We start from the raw sequence: 10,009 nt of genomic DNA, 5'->3' as shown, positions 1-10,009 counted from the left end.
ATATATATATATATATATTTTTTTATTATTTGTGGGAGGAATGTATGGAATTATTATATAGAAGTTATTTTTGAGTTAAATGACCTTCTATGCCTTTAAAGTGAGTTAAATATTAATAAATTTTATATGTGTTTTGACTTTTTTTAAAAGGAATACCAAGTGTTTCCTTCCAAATTTGAAGTGACATAGTATTTTTTTTTTTTTATATGATTTTATGAACTTCAGTAAAAAGGTTTTTCAAAGTAATAAGTACACTCACACTGATTGAATTATAAAATTTGGAGAAATGTTTATTTCGATTAATCATCTGCTCTTTTAAATACATTAAATAAGTATGTTGTTGTTCCTACAAATAGGACAACATATATTATAGTTTAACCATGGAGTTAAGCAATGAAAATGGAACTTGTGATTGCAAGACAAAATGCTTATATATATTATGTTACACATTGATCGTTTAAAAATGAATAGGAACATCTAATTCTCAAATAAAGTTGATTTTTTTGTTAAAACTAACATATGTGAATTTAAATTTAACAATGCAAATTTAAAAAATAATTATGAATAGATTAGCAAGACAAGAAATATAAAAGAAATATTTTATTTTTATATAAATAAAATAAAAATTGAAAACAATGTTAAATATATATAATATTTTCTAAATTAAAATATAGAATCAAACTCTTACAAGTTACAACACATATGAGATATAACAACATTTGATATTGGTGGGAGAGGAGGAGAGAATGATTACTATAAAATGGTAATCCAAATTAGATAATGGAGATGAATCTTTAAAAAATAGAACAATATAAAATATATATATATATATAATACTTACTAAATTAAAATATAGAATCAAACTCATACAACACATATGAGATATAACAACATTAGATATTGGTGGGAGAGGAGGAGAGAATGATTACTTATAAGATAATAATCCAAATTAGATAATGGAGATGAATCTTTTAAAATAAGAACAATGTAAGATACACTACCAAAAAAAAAGAACAATGTAAAATATATATCATGTAGTCTCTAAAATAAAAATTTAGCATTCAAAATTTACAATGATATTTCATTTGTTTTTACAACCCATACAACAAAATTAAGAAATCAAAAATGAAAAATGATTTGAGGTATGGTAGAAGAGAATGAGAGAATGTGAAAATGAGATAGTAAAAGAATGTCAATATGAGAGAATGAGAGAATGAGAGATTGAGAGAATGCTTATTTATATGATAAGAAATGATGGAAGTTACATTTAAAATTATGGAGTTACAATAGTAATTTAATGTGTTTGAATAAAATTGAGTGGTAGAATATGATTAATGCATACTTTATTTTATTTTCAGTTATAATTTTATTTTAATGTGTGAGTAAAATATATTGTGTTTATTGAGTCTTAAATATTTTTTAAAGCAATTAGAAAGCAAATAAAAAAATAAAAAAATAAAAAAATTAGAAACATTAAATGAAAATCAACCAATAAGGAAAGGCCAAAATCTTACTTTTATATATATGATATATTGATTTAAACTTTGAAATGAGAAATATATTATAAACAATAATTTTACATGAGAAATATATTAATTTAGCCAACCAAAATATGAATATAAGTTTAGCCAACCAAAATAATTAAAAAATATTAAAATTTAACCAAAAATATTTTCTCTTGAAAGATAAATAAGTTAGTAGGAGGAATGAATTAATGTACAATTATTGGATAGAAGTTACATTTGAGTTAAATAGAGTACATGCCTTTAATTATAAATAAATATTTTAATTTTTTATAACCTAAAATAAAAGGAATACCAAGTGGCTGAATCAAAATTCACATGATTTGGTTGTTTGTTGATATAAACTCAACACTTACACATAATATTTCAAAATAAAAAATATTACTTTTTAAGTGACAAACTAAATTAGTTTTCTTATAAAATTATATGAATTCTTCAATCTCAATAATTTTTAAAATCCCAAGGATAACTTATATTTTTTTGGTTTTCACTCATCAATTTAATTTATAGTGCTAGATTTCATACTAATGGTTTCATCTTTAGAGAATTTAGTGAAATGATATTTTTAAAATTATATTTTATTTTTATATTTAAGTTCCAGTTGAATATGTTTTGTTTTTTGGATCATTTTTTATTTTGATTAAAGACACAAATAACCAATTTTTTAATTATGTTCTTTTTGTTTTCAAAAACCTCAAATCATAAAAAAAAAAATATATATATATATATATATATTATATTGATCTCTGCAGATTTAACAATTGGATCACAAAACAAAATAGTCTTTATAAATGGATAAATGGATAATTATATTGATCTTTAAATATTATATTGATCTTTATAAATTATTAAAAATGATACATGAATATGTGAGATAACCAGAGACATAATAGATAATTAGATGTGGATCATTTCAACTTCATGATCTTATTGTATGGTGAATATTGTAAGAAAGTATGAAAATAATGACTTATAAGATGTTAATATAAAATAGAAAATAGAGATAAACCTTTTAAAAGATTTGAAAATATATATAAGATATACATATCATACAAACTCTAAAACTAAGCTTTTACAATGATATTTGATTTGATTTTTTATAACTCATAAAACAACAATAACAAAAAATACAAAACAAAACAAAACAAAAAAAAAAAGAGATTTGAGAGTAGTGGAAGAAGATGAGAGAATGAAAGAGTGATAGATTAAGAGAATAAGATAATGAGTATTTATAGGAAGAGAAATGATGAAAATTTACATTTAGAAAAATGAAAGTTACAATTCTAATTTATTTTTTTGTTTTAATACAATTGATTAATACAACTTAGTGGAGAAATAAAGTTAATGCATAATTTATAGGGAGAATTTATTTGATTTCAGTTTTATATTATGTGAGTTAAATGTGAAAATTAATTGTTTTTAAATTTGTGTTTTAATATAAATATTTTTTTGTTAAAATTGCATTGCCAAGTGAACCAATAAGAAGAAAGTGAAACCTTACTTTTATATATATAATTTCTCACAATAAATTTATATTAAAATCATAGTTATTAAAAATCACAGTTACTAAATTATATAATTCATAGTTATACTTAGATAATTTAAGTAAAAAAAGTTATAATTTTCATATTAATAGTAGCTCAAAAACTTAACTGCCCATATATTGTTTAAATAAAAATATATTAATGATGATGTTTAAATAAAAAACGTATCATTCTATCTATTTTCTATTTATGTTTTGTAATGAATTTTTTTTATAATATTATAGTTTTATTGGATATTTGTTCTCTAATTAATTTATAGAGAACTTTAAATTTAGATTAAAAAATAAAGCAAACAACTGTAGATGGTTTTAGATGTATTATAAAATGCAAGAAACCAAAACATAATCTTATCTAATAAAGTAGAGAGTCACCCAAAAAAGCTCAGTGATTGACACTTGGTATAGGTGCATCCGATATCTGTCTAAAGTGCAAGTTGCTCTTTTTTTTTTTACTTTTGGTCCCTTTTATTGCCAAAAAAACTGAATAATAGGCCAAATAAATATATTGCTTCTCAAAATATGCCAAACACTTTTTTTATCATTTATTTATATAAAATTTGAGATCAATAATAATTTAAATATATATATGATGTGAAATATTGTCATTTAATTATATGAGATTACTTTTTCTTATATTTCAAAATAAAATAAAATTCAGCCTGTTTTATGCTAAACTTATTTCATGATATAAGAAATTCTAACATTTATTTTAATAAAAAAACTTCATATGACTTATGGTTATATTATTTTTACAATTTCATTATTTTACTGCTGCATGCAAAAAAGTTTCAAAAATCAATTACTCAGTTCTTTCATAAGACAATGAATTAGTCAAATATTTCTCTTTAAAAAATGTAAAACACTTTTTTTTTTATCATCTATCTATGTAAAATTTGAGATTAATAAGAGCATTCCCATCCCACATACTGTGGGGATGAGTGTCAAAAAATAATAATAATATAAAATTAAAAGAAGGAAAGAGAAGCTTTAATTTTGAGACGGAATGTCTGTGCAGAGACACAGATGAGAGAAAAAATGGCCAACTGGTGTATTCTTATTGGTGCTGAATAATAAATTAAATTAAGTTATAAAAATAATATATATCTATATAAAAAAAACTTTGAGACATCCAAAACAAGTATCACCAATAATAGTGCTCTAATAATTTTCTTATATAATAAAGTAGAGAACTACCCAAAAAGAAGCTTTCAGTGATTGCCATGTGACATATGTGCATCCTATATTCTTCCAAAGTCAAGTTGCTCTCTTATTTTGTTTGGTTCATTTGATTGCCAAAAAATGAATAATAAGCCAAATAAATATGAAAATATGTTTCTCCTCAAAATATGTAAAACACTTTTTTATCATCTATCTATGTAACATTTTAGATCAATAATAAGACAAAAATATTCAAGCAACAACTATTCACCATTTCTTTAACAAGATGCAAAAATATGATATAAGCTTTTAATGAAATACTTACTAATGTCAATAATAATATTAAAATATTATATGTTTAATTTCATCACACCAAAAAAACCATAGCTTATAGTATAATCATCTGGTTAGAAGAGAAGATTAGAATGGATCCCCAAATGGGAGGATTGATGTTCGGTTTATCTAATATTTTTTTTATCTAAAAAAATAAAGTAAGCAAGTGAAAAACGACAAAAAAATAATGATTTTTTTTTGTACAAATACAAAAATAATAATTATAGAAACCAAGAAAAGCAACAAAAAAAAATTATTGTTTTTGTGTCGTTTTTCACTTGCTTACTTTATTCTTTTTAGAAAAAACAATTATAGAAACCCAACATCATTCCTCCATCTAGGATCCTTTCCAATCTTATCTTCTAACCACATGTCAAACTGCGTTTGTTGGAACTCGTTATGTCTCTCCCACGTCATGGGTCCCTTCCACGTCATGACCTCTACTTGGGAAAACTGGCACTCTCGTTCCTTCCTATGCAAGAAAATTGAAGGATATTACTTCGTTTTTCACTTGCTTACTTTATTTTTTTTAGAAAAAAAACAATTATAGAAACCCAACATTATTCCTCCATCTAGGATCCTTTCCAATCTTCTCTTCTAACCACATGTCGAACTGCGCTTGTTGGAACTCGTTATGTCTCTCCCACATCATGGGTCCCTTCCACATCATGATCTCTATTTGGGAAAACTGACACTCTCGTTCCATCTTATGCAAGAAAATTGAAGGATATTACATTAAATACTTGTGTTAATAGAACAGAACTAAACTAATATCTAGCAGCAAGTGAAGTATCTCACTATATAAACAGCAAAAATGTTCATGAAGCTGAGAATTGCTTACTTTGATCACAACCTTACGCATCCTGAAGCTCATCCTTAGATGTGAATGTTACCATCTGTTTATGCGGTTGAAGCGTTCGTCGCTCAGTCTTATTCAGTGCTTGACACTTATCTAAACATTTTCCCCCCACCAATGCCGTTCTAAGATCTATAGAGGCTTCAGGCCAATTCTAAAATTGTGGCCTGTGTATATATATTTTTTTAATATATTAAAAAAGAAATGATACCATTTTCTAAATATTTTTATTAAAAATGAGATTTAGTGAATTAATATTATAAAAAGCAAAAAAAATGTTTTATAAAAGTTAATTTTATGAATTTTTTTCAAAGAAAATTTCCTAAAACACTATTTAAAAGTAAATATTAAGGCTAATTTATGAAAACTTGTGGCCTTTTAATTTTAAATATTCTTGTGGCTTAAGGCAAATGCTCACTTTTTCTCTTACTTAGCATGACACTGTCTCGCTCTTCATATTCTTTCCTTTGAGCTTCCAGATGCTGAGATGCCTTTTCATGTTCTTTGTAAACACTGACCACATAATCACGCGCCTTTTGCTGCATACTACTCATTTCTAAATATTGAAACTAGCTTCTGAACACTAAACTAGGCAAAACTTGATTTCATCCTAAGAGAAACACAATTACTTTCATTATGTGCCTTGATCATTTCATGTCTCTCTCTCTTTGTTGTCTCAAGCGTCGTACGAATGTCAACGTATTTGCTCAAGATCCGTTTCCATGGATACAGATCCCCACCACCATGGCTGACACCAATCGGGTGGACAGGTTCCTCTACCTCTCTAGGACCAGCATTAAGGCAAACTCTGTTTGCAGAGTATGCTTTGGCCAACATTCTAAAAACCTACTAAAATTCGACTCACCAAATTTCATGAATCTAAGTTTTCACTAACCAAAAGAGAAGATCAGAGGAAGAAGATCGCGGAAACAGTTTCAAAGAAAAACATTTGTAAATCAGAATCAAAGCAAACTGTAAAAAAAATAAGCAGTTAGTGGAAATATGCATAACTTTTCGAGAAGGAAGATAATGGCGACAAGTCTCTTTCTAGTAGTTGTGAGAAGACAAAAGGAATAAACTGAAGACAAAACCGAAGACAAACATATAAATTTTATTTTTGTCAACCGTATTTAATGAATGTAAATGGTCAGTTTATTTTTGTCAATCTTCCCTCTCGAAAGGTTATGCATATTTCCACTTACTGCTTATTTTTTTTACAGTTTGCTTTGATTCTTATTTACAGATGTTTTTCTATGAAACTGTTTCCGTGATCTTCTTCCTCTGATCTTCTCCTCTGGTTAGCGAAAACTTAGATTTCTGAAAATTTAGTGACTCGAATTTTAGTAGGCTTTTATAATGTCAGACGAAGCATACTCTACAAAAATAATTTGCCTTAATGATGGTCCTAGAGAGGGAGAGAAACCTATCCACCCGATTGGTGTCAAGTGTCAACCATGGTGGTAATGAGGATCTCTATCAAGACAATTAAAGAAAACTTTAGCCTATATATGCTAAAATAATTTCAAGACATAAGAGATTCTAATATATATATATATATATATATATATATATATATATATATAAACTTCATATGACTTTATGATGCAAATAAATTTTCAAAAATCAGTTACTTAACTCTTTAATGAGACACATAAAACCAATTACGTTCCTCTCATCAGGGATTTAAGTGCATACAATTATGTTTGGTTTTAAACCAACAGTTACAAAAACCAATTAATTGGCTCTTCAAAGGAAAATAAAATTCTAATACAAAGTAGATCAATCCAAATGTATTCCTATCACTGTCGTCTCCCTATCACTGCACACAAGATTTGATGATGTCGTCGGCCACATGATCTATGCTTCGAATTGCCTCTATAATATAATTTGTGTCAAGACGTTTGTTGTTTCCATTTCTCATAAATCAAATTAACTCAAATTAACTCAAATTAACCGATTTGGAACTCTCTTCTACTATGATTCGAATTACGATTTCCTGGTATATGGAAAGTCTTTTCTTTTACATCTCATTAGTTTTTCCCTAAACTATATCATCTAGATAGTTTTGTTTGATTTGGAGTGTGTTCTTCTTACTCTAGGATCCATTAAAAGAGTTGGAACTTGCAAGGACAACGAAAGTGGTAAAGAACACTATAACTCTACGTCGATATATATACGATTTGAATTATCTATATTATGGGAAGAAGATAACTATTTTTCAAGAACGTATCAGAAGCTCAACACCGAGAAACCATTTGTCGTGGGTGAAGTTCAATGCGGCGGTGGAACAATGATGGAGTTTGATGTAGTATAGTTCTATCAATTAATTAAATTATCGAACCACAAGGTTGCAAAGATTCAAACTCACTAAGAATGCACAAAATTGCTTAATCTAAACTCAAATAAAAGGTTGGTTTTAGTAACAACTTAGCTAAACAAACAACTTTAAAGAAAACAAACACAAACTCAAAACGGTTTTATATCAAGACTAACAAATGAACATTAGGCAAGGTTAATGACTTGCAAAATAGCTAATCAATCCTAGATGTCTAAGCAAACAATCAAAAACAATCCTTAGGCTAAGAACACTTATGCAAATTAATTCATTTCCCTGATAAAGATTATATGCAAATCAAGTAATGATCAACAATTTCCAAAGGCAAACACAAGACAAGCATGCATTATAAACAAGTCTAAATACCACTAAGCATCCTAATCATCAATTTTCATTGGCTAGGAATGCAAAGCTCTTCAAGTAATAATCAACAATTTCCAAAGGCAATCACAAAACAAGCATGCATTACAAAGAAGTCTAAATACCACTAATCACCCTAATCATCAATTTCCATTGGCTAGGAATGCAAAGCTGTTGAATAGTTTGGTTCAGGAATTTCATCAAACACCTTATGGGCATATAAGTCATCGTATTTAGAATAAACTTAATCAAGGTTAATCTAGCATCATAATCACCAAACAAGAAAGGAATCACTTAAATAAAGCCCTAGACATCAAAGATCAATTTTCTATCTCCCTAATCTACTAAGCCCAAAGTTTTAAAGGATCTACTCACTCATAGTTATGATCACACAAAGGTAGATGTTTGATCTTTCTGAAATCATAATTAGAGATTGTAGATTAGAGAAGATAAAAGAGGGATTACTATTAATAACTCGAAAAATCAACAAAGGATCCAACAAACTTTGATAAACAAGCTTAAGAACCCTAAACATTGCTAAACAAAATATGGTTTATCCTAATGAGGAGTTAGTATATTTATAGAAAAGTAGGAAACTAAACCGAAACAAACCAGATTAAATCAGGCAAATTAAAGAAACTGGAACAAACCGGATTGGGTTGCACAAATAACGCGTGATCGACTGCATGATCGACCAATTGGTCCATCAAATTCTCAAAATGATCGACCAGTTGGTCGATCGTCTGGTCGGTTGTTCAAGTCTGGCTCGAGTTGATCGACCAGTTGGTCGATCTCTTGGTCGATCGGTTGAAGTTCGGGGTCTAGTCAAGTCTAGTCCGTGTTTGATCGATCGTTTGATCGACCAGATGGTCGATCGTTCTGTCATGTGGCTCTATTCTTCGTTGTGGCTGTATATACGTTCACTAAAACAGGTATAACTCTTTATATGCACATCTGATTGGCCTGAATCACCTCCATTGCAAAGATAACTCAATTTCCAACTCTGAAGCTAAATTCAAAGGAAAGTTCTTTATACGAGTCGATATTTGAGGGACTACAAACTGGTTCCGAATCATCAATTATTTTCTTTGCATCCAAATGCGTGTCTTCCATTATATTAATCTGAAATGGTTTAAAAGACAGACAAAACACACCAAAACATAGACAAAGACACACTATAGGATCTCTAAAATGCAAGAAGACTCACTCGGAGACTAAATGAAACAAAACACAATAAAAATACTAATGAAACACAATATAATGGAACCTAACAACCATGAAAAAAACAAGAAATATAGAGTATATCAAAGTTTGAACCATTTATGTTTGCTTAGTGGAAAATGTTCAGAAATATATATAAGAAAACAATAAGAAACAAGCTAAGTGTCTAAGATTGAGAACCTATTTGATATTCTTAATTAATTTGAATCACTGTCTAAAATTGGAACTCTTAGGTTCTACATTCATTAATTTTAATAAGAAGTGCCAGGGCAAAAACCCTAGTTTCTCTGTTGCTCGTCGGCGTCGGGATCCCTTTTGTCCTCCTCTTCCTTGATTCGTTCTTTCTTCCTTTATTTTTAACCCTTTGAAGCTTTTCTCTAATTTTTGCAACCGTTGTCATATGTTTTGAACCTTGTCAAGTACCATGTCTTCAATTGCTTCGTCTTCGGTCAGATCTGGAATTCAAAGCGTCAAAGGAGGAATGAGGGATCCGATGAACTCTATGCTCTTAATGATGACCAAAAAAGAAATGAAGCTTTGGAGCTCCTTCCAGAACTCGGACAACGACCACCGTCTGTTCCCCTTGGGCTTTTAATCATCGAAGGTAATGCAAATCCCTCCACCACCGTTCTCGGGAAGCCGCTGATCTCACCAACCATTTTGGCCAGTAACAGAGAAAC

The sequence above is a fragment of the Camelina sativa genome, chromosome 19 (assembly GCF_000633955.1).
Source record: "Camelina sativa cultivar DH55 chromosome 19, Cs, whole genome shotgun sequence".
NCBI classification, from domain to species: domain Eukaryota; kingdom Viridiplantae; phylum Streptophyta; class Magnoliopsida; order Brassicales; family Brassicaceae; genus Camelina; species Camelina sativa.
This window is presented reverse-complemented; position numbering follows the sequence as displayed.